The following is an 8,164-nucleotide window of genomic DNA, read 5'->3' as shown; positions in this document are numbered from 1 at the left end:
ACTGCTATTCCTCTTTTTTAAAAAAACATGTTTTATTGTGGTAAAAATAAATACAGCAAAACGTTTTCCAATTCAACATTTTTTACACAAACAATTCAGCGACATTGATTCTATTCATGTTGTGCAACCATCACCACCGTCTGTTTCCAAACGTTTTCATCGCCCTGAACAGGCGCAGTCCCCGAGTCCCCCTCCCTCTCACCCTGGTAACCACCAGTTAGCTTTGGCCTCTATGTTGTTGTTGTTGCTGTTAGGTGGCGTCAGTTGGTTCTGACTTATACTGACCCTATATACAACAGAACGAAACACTGCCTGATCCTGCACCATCCTCACAATTGTTGCTAGGTTTGAACCCATTGTTGCAGCCCATTGTTGCAGCCAATCCATCTCGTTGAGGGTCTTCTTTTTTGCTGACCCTCTACCAAGCATGACGTCCTTTTCCAGTGACTGGTCCCTCCTGATAACATCTCCAAAGCACATGAGATGAAGTCTCACCATCTTCTCTTCTAAGGAGACTTCAGGGGGATTAGACAGTATTTGTCCTTTTGCAAATGATGTATTTCACTCAGCATAATGTTTTCAAGGTTCATACATGTTGTGATATGTATCAGGCCTTCATTTCTTTTTATGGCTGAGTAATATTCCATTACATGGATAGATCACATTTTGTTTATCCCCTCATCTGTTGATGGAGGATCTGCTGATGGACATTTAGGTTGTTTCCACATTTTGACTATTGCAAGTAATGCTGCAATGAACATTGGAGTACAACTTTCAGTTTGCATTTATTCACCTTTAAGACTCAATTCAAATGTAGCCTCCTTTGCGGATCCTTGGCTCGGACATGGCCAGTCTCTGCCTGTATTCTGTTCGAACTCAGAGAGCGATCTCTGGTTGCACTTACTTACGGTATTGTGGGTGGTTGTTTACCTGGTCCCTTCCCCCCACTAGACCGTGAGTTTCTGAGGGGTTCAGACCATCTCCTGCCCATCTTGGAGGTCTCGGGGCAGAATTCAGGGCATGATAGTAGAAGGAGCTCAGCAACTTAATAGAATGAATCAATGAATGATAATGCCGCAGAGGCGAAATGGGAAGCTCCTCTATGTTCTAACCCTCTTCCCCCTAACTTCAGTCAAGCCTGAGCACAGCTTGTGCTTTCCTAGCTCTACCCTGCTCAGGCCTCTCCACTTCCCTTGGTCTGGAGCATCCTTGATTCCCCAGTTTTCTTCTCCTGTCCAACTCCTATCCATCTTTGAAGCCCCAGATAGAAGTGATGCATGTTTGACTATCCTTGAGTCCTGATTGTAATAGCCTGCCTTCCCTGGTTATCCCCTATCCCTGAAGGATAGGGACTGTATCTTTCATGGCTGTGGTTTAGGGCCTAGTCAAGTACCCGAAACATGGTATTTGTTCAATAAGTGCTTGTTGAGTATACAAATGAAAAATTGTTGTTGTTAGACCCCATGCCCAACAGAATGAAATGCTGCCTGGTCTGATATCCCCATGATTGGTTGGTTGTTGTAATCCATAGGGTTTTCACTGGCTGATTTGCTGATTTTCAGAAGTAGACTGCCAGGCCTTTCTTCCTAGTTTGTCTTAGTCTGGAAGCTCTGTTGACACATGTTTAGCATCATAGCAACACACAAACCTTCACTAGGGACGTATGGTGGCTGTACCTGAGGTGAGCTGGCCAGGAATTGAACCAGGGTCTCCTGCATGGAGGGAGCAAATTCTACCGCTGAACCACCACTGTCTCCAGATGAAAGACAGACACTTCATAGCCTCATTATTCACTTGGGACTTATTTACTACCTGTTATTTTAATTGTCTTTTCATAAAGGGGCCTTATGTTAGACTTCTTAAAATTACTTTTAGTACTTATCTCATGACCAAAGATTTAATAGACCCTTAAATATTTTTTGGCTTCTGTTACTTAGATTTTATTTAATGTTATACATTAAACCAAAAACCCAAACCTGTTGCTCTTGAGTCGATTCTGACTCACAGCAACCCTATAGGACAGAGTAGAACTGGCCATAGAGTTTCCAAGGAGTGCCTGGTGAGTTCGTAGGGCTGATCTTTCAGTTAGCAGCCGCAGCACTTAACTAGTAGCCACTAGGGTTTCCAATGTTATATATTACAACCTACATTTTACTGTAAGAAAATCTCTTAAAATTATTCCAGAGATGAAAGAAAAATGCTTACTTTAAACATTTAAATTTTCTCAGAGAAATAGTTCTTAAAAAAAAAAAAAAAAAAACCCATTGCCGTGGAGTCGACTCCAACTCATAGTGACCCTATAGGACAGAGTAGAACTGCCCCACAGGGTTTCCAAGGAGTGCCTGGTGGATTCGAACTGCTGACCTTTTGTTAGTAGCTGTAGCTCTTAATCACTAGTTCTCTAATAATCAGACACCAGTAAATACATAAACCAAGCTGTTGTGTGGCAGAAGAGTTGCTCAACACTAGAGGTCCCTCTCTCCATATGATCCAGTGGCCCTGCCCAGGACTGTTGCCAGATTCAAGTGGCTTCTGACTTGGAACAAAAAGTGAGGAGCCGGGGAAATTTGAACCAGTGAATTATTTCTGGCATTTCAAATTAGATCTTATACACCAGGCCCAAGTTGGCCAAGGCGCTAGCACAGCCACATCAGACACATGCAAAAAAGTACTATTTTCTCCCCCAAATCCTAACCCCAGTTTAATTTTGTTCTATTTCTATCTGGCTCTTGAGTCAGCCATGTGACTTTATTCAAAGCCTTTGATCTTCTCTCCATCTGGGAGGCAATCTGGGTTGGGTTGCTAGTTTTACACTGAAATCTCTCCGTGTAATGTAAGCAAGTAATGGAGCTCCCCTGGCCCTCAGAGGCGGGTGAAGGATGTGGGAATAAGCAAGGATTACCAGATCTTGTAGCTCAGGCCATGCCTTACCCAGGGCTGGCTTTACACCCTAAGGGTGAGGGCTCCTCAAAGCAGGGGGAAGCACCTTTCATTCTTCACTTGCAACTAGCAAGGGCCAGAGCCAAAATCCTAGGGTACTTTTTGTCATTGTTGTTTTTTTTCTCATCAAGTGTCAATAACTCATAAGAAAAGAAATCAGCCAAGGAACACACAAAAAAACTAAAGTTTTTTTTTTTTTTTTTAATGAGAAACAGAAAATTGAACTTATGCTAAAAAAATAAAGAATAGAAAGATGGCTTCCAAAGAGACAAGAAAATCAGGTTTCAGCTCTTTGCCATGGTGGGGGATGGATTAGTGAAGAAGAGCAAAAGTTGAAAGGTTTCTCATGGCCTCCTTTTTTCAGACGTAATCTTATGTGAATGTCCAGCAGTGACTTTTGCAGGGTTCAGGGAAGAGGCTGCCCCCTTCTTTATCTGTATTGCAAGGGGCCTCCTTCCCCCAACCCTGCAAACATCCACCCTTTCACCACCCTTTGTGCACTAGGGAGCCTCTGGTAGTGCAGTGGTTAAGAGCTCAGGTGTAAACCAAAAGGTTGGGAGCTTGAATCCACCAGCTGCTCCTTGGAAATCCTATGGAGCAGTTCTACTCTGTCCTATATGGTCTCTATGAGTCAGGACTGACTCAACACAATGGGTTTTTAGGTGCACTAGAGGAGCCCTGGTGGTACAATGGTTAAGTGCTTGGCTGCTAACTGAAAGGTTGGCAGTTCAAACCCACCCAGCTGTTCCTCAGGAGAAAAGACCTGGCCATCTGCTCCTGTAAAGATGACAGTTTAGGAAACCCCAATGTGGCACTTCTACTCTGTCATATAGGGCCATTTTGAGTTGGAAGCTACTCGATAGCACACAGCAACAACAACAACAGGTGCACTAGGCATGTGGCCCAACCTGAAGAGCACAGAACTGAGGAAAAAGCCTGGGCTCTTTGATCAGACAGTCATGGGTCTAGAGGTGGGAGCACGAACTGGGAGGGCAACATTCCCCTGGCCTTGTGAAGTCTTCTCCATAGTGAAGGACTCAGCTGGAGTAGGACCTCCTCAGGTATCAGGACCGGGGCCCTGGCTGCTTGGATATAAGGGTAGCACTGGGTGTTCCCAAAGGTCCTACTCTGAGTTCCTTGTTTTCTGATCCTATGTCTAGTGTAGCCTGGGCCAGTCTTCCCAGCTCAAGGCCAAGGAGTATCCTGTGACTGTTGTTGTTGTCGTTGTGTGCTGTCAAGTCAATTCTGACTCATAGTGACCCTATATAACAGAGTAGAACTGTCCCATGGGGTTTCCTAGGCTATAATCTTAACAGGAGCAGCTCGCTAAGTCTTTTCTCCCGAGGAACTGCTGGTGGTTTCTAACCACCAACCTTTCGGTTAGCAGCCGAGTGCTTAACCGCTGTGACAACAGGGATCCTTCATCTAACCAAATTTGCCTTTCTCACATGTAGTGGCCAAGTCCTTGAGGATTTTTGTCAAAACCAATGGCTTCAGACTTGGAACAAAATGTGCATAGCAAAGGAAATTTGAACCAGCAAATGTTTGGTCAAGGAGAGCTTCCTTCTGATGGAGAGATTGAAAGTGGTAGGCAATTGCACAGGTTAGCTGGGTGATCACATACATATCACTGGTGCCTTACCTAGTTCCAAAGAATTCTGACTAGTTCCAAAGTGGATACACACATTTTGGGGCCTATGCTGAGAACTTTCAAATGAGTTTTACAACCATAAGGCCAAACAATGGCTGCCATATTCCCCTTTCCTGAGTATGTAGAGTCAAAATGACAAGGTATGATGGGAGGGGATGGTGCCGTAGACGCATGTTAGCACCGGGAATGGTACTTCAGAAGTTTCTGACAGCTCAATTTCAACAACTGTACATCAGTTTATGAACATGTTAGTTCGCCACCCTGGAATTCTGCTTGCGGTTTTGGCAGAGCCTCTCAGCTGGCTGTGATATGGCCACAAATTGGGAGGAAGTTAATGTGTTTCACGTGTTATTGGCAACTCTGGGCCCACTCACAGTGGTGAAATGACTCAGAATATTCCCATGCTGACTCCTTATTGCTTTTATTTTCCCTCCAAAGAGGTTACAACTCAGAGAGAGGTCTCTGTGATTTCAAAATGAATGAGCAGAGAAACCTGTAAATTACTAGCAGCTTGAAAACTTTGGGGGAAAAATAAAGTTCAAAACCTGACAGTGGAACCAGACTTGATGGCCTGACATAGAGACTGGAGAAACCCTGAGTGTATGGCCCCCAGACACCCTTTCAGCCCAGTAATGAGGGCACTCCTGAGGTTCAGCCTTCAGCCAAATATTGAACAGGCCCAGGGAACAAAACAAGACTGAAGAGGTGCACCAGCCCTGGGGCAGGGACTGGAAGGTAGGAGGGAGCAGAAAAGCTGGTAATAGGGAACCTGAGGTTGAGAAGGGAGAGTGTTGACATGCTGTGGGGTTGTTAACCAATGTCGTACAATGATGTGTGTATTAACTGTTTGATGAGAAACTAGTTTGTTCTGTAAACCTACATCCAAAGTACAATTAAAAAAAAAAAATCCTGACAGTAGAGTTCTTGTTAATTTAGGGATAGCCTACACGCAACTTTGGGCCCTGAGTGATCTGAACTTTCTGAGCGTGTTGTTCCTTGTTTAGTTATGAACACGTACAAACCTCCTATGTGTTGCATAGATTTTGAAATGGAATCCAATTAACCTTTAACAGTGTTTCATTTGGGAAGCTGGGAAGCACATTTGTTTCACCTAGTTCTGCAGTTATCTCGATGCTAATAGATTATAGCACATTGAGGACCTAAGAGTCATTGCAGTTTGATAGCCTGGCAATTAACTTCTCCGCTTCACAGCAGCCTCGGAGGCTGGCATCTTGAAGGGAGAGTTCTCTGTCACAGCTTCCCTTCCTTCTGAGCTGTGGTGTTTGCTTGTTTTACAGGTGCCTGGATTGTTGCTGTTGTTAGTTGCCATTGAGTTGGTTCCAATTCATGATGACCTTCTGTGTAACAGAACAAAATGTTGTGTGGACCCGGGCCACCTTTATGATCGTTGGTATGTTTGAGTCCATTGTTGTGGCTGTTTTGTTATTCCACCCCATTGAGGGTTTCTGGAAACCCCTCATAGTGTCTTTTTAGTGGGATTATGGCAACACAACAATTAGGCTTCAGTAAGAAGAACGTAGATTGTGAGGATGGTGTAGGACTGGGCAGTGTTGTGCTCTGTTGTGCATAGGGTTGCTATAAATCAGAACCAACTCGACAGCACCTAACAACAACAAGAACAACATAGGTTTCAAAACATGACAGTTACTTTTTTATATGAAATTCATTTCTATGGAAGTGGTACAACATTTACTGTGCCAGTAATTTAAAAATATATATTTCTGGGATATTGAGGTATTGTGGTTATTAATTGCTGTGTAACAAATGATCCCAAAACTTTATCATCACAAATCTACAATTTGGGCAGAAAAGAGCCCAGGCTGCTGACCAAAAGGTCAGCAGTTTGAATCCACCAGTTGCTCCTTGGAAACCCTATGGGGCAGTTCTACGCTGTCCTACAGGGTTGCTATGAGTCGGAATCAACTCGACAGCATACAACAACAACAACCGCAACGACAACTCCACCCCCAGGTATGATCTCACCACCAGATAATTCTCCATCTTTGAAAGAGGGATCACATAAATAACATGCACTGATGCCCTTAGAACAACATCCATCAGGGCAAAGGAATAGAGAACTTATTGCAGCGACTCTCAAAGAGTGTGATGCACTGCAAAATATTCGTTACGAGTCCATGGTAAGTAAAAAAGTTGAGAATAAGAATTCAAAACCTTTTTTTTTTTTTGCAATTTTACAAAGTAATTTAAGTCTGTGGAATTTAATATTTAAAAATGTGGGCTTGCCATGCCTCCAACAACTGATCAATGGATAAACAGAGTGTGGTATATCCATACAGACAAATAATTTCTTTTACAAGGATCAGCACAAAACCGGTTCCTATGAGGCAGAGGTTAACTGTCTCCCAAATGTCTAACTTTTCCAAACTGCTGTTCCACACCATCATCTCTAACATTTACTCCCTCTGGCTTCAGTACTCTGCTCCCAACTTTGGGTTCCCTAATTTGCTGCAATGTCTCACAGAACTCGTGAACCACATAAAGGAAATGGCTCACACAATTGTGAAGGTTGGCAAGTCCCAAATTTGTGGGTCAGGCATAGGCTTCTCCCTGGCCCTTAGTCTCTGCCCAAAGTCACTCAGCTTTGTCACTCCATAGGCTGGGAAGCCCACTTCCCCTGTCTACTGCTGGTCTTTCTTTCTTTGGTGGTGGTGGGTTCCTCCCCCTGCTCTGGAATTGGCTCTCTTTAAGGGAAAACTGACGAATCCCCTTAGATTACCCTATTACACAGTCCTGCTCAATCACCTAGGTGGGAGTTACAAGACCATGGCTAGAAAGGCCACACAAAAGTAATCAATCAGTAATTAATTGCACTGCACCACTTGATGGAATACTCTTCAACCATAAAGAGAAATTAAGTTCTGATGCATGTCAGCACATGGATGCACCTTGAAAACATCATACTGAGTGAAAAAAGTTAGACACAAAAGGATTAATATTGTATGATTCCGCTTACATGAAATATCTAGAATAGGCAAAAGTAGTGATGAAAGTAGATTAGAGATTATCAGGGGCTGGAGGCAGGAGAGGAGCCCTGGTGGCACCGTGGTGAAAGTGCTTGGCTGCTAATCATAAGGTTGGTAGTTTGAATCCATCAGCTGGTATGTGGGAGAAAGATGTAGCAGTCTGCTTCCGTAAAGATTTACAGTCTTAGAGACCATCTGGGGCAGCTCTACTCTGTCCTATAGGGTAACTGTGAGTTGGAATCAACTCGAGGGCAGTGTGTTTGGTTTCGGTGGGAGGGAGGAGAGAAGGAAGAGCTATACTTAATGGGCAAAGTTTCTCTTTGGATGAAGAAGTTTTGGGAATAGATGGTAGTGAAGGGTACACAACATTGTGAATGTAATTAATGCCATTGAATTGAACATTTAAAAATGGTTAAGATGGCAAATTTTGTGTTTGTATTTTACCATAAGAAAATATAAATTAAAATAACTGTGGTCTTGTATTTTGTATGTGTTTGACTTTTTTATTTCATTTTATGAGTAATTTATTTTTATTGTATTTTACAGAAGCATTGGTCAGCAATGGATA

The sequence above is a fragment of the Loxodonta africana genome, chromosome 4 (assembly GCF_030014295.1).
Source record: "Loxodonta africana isolate mLoxAfr1 chromosome 4, mLoxAfr1.hap2, whole genome shotgun sequence".
NCBI classification, from domain to species: domain Eukaryota; kingdom Metazoa; phylum Chordata; class Mammalia; order Proboscidea; family Elephantidae; genus Loxodonta; species Loxodonta africana.
The sequence above is the reverse complement of the archived record's forward strand: the minus strand, read 5'-3'. Positions refer to the sequence as shown.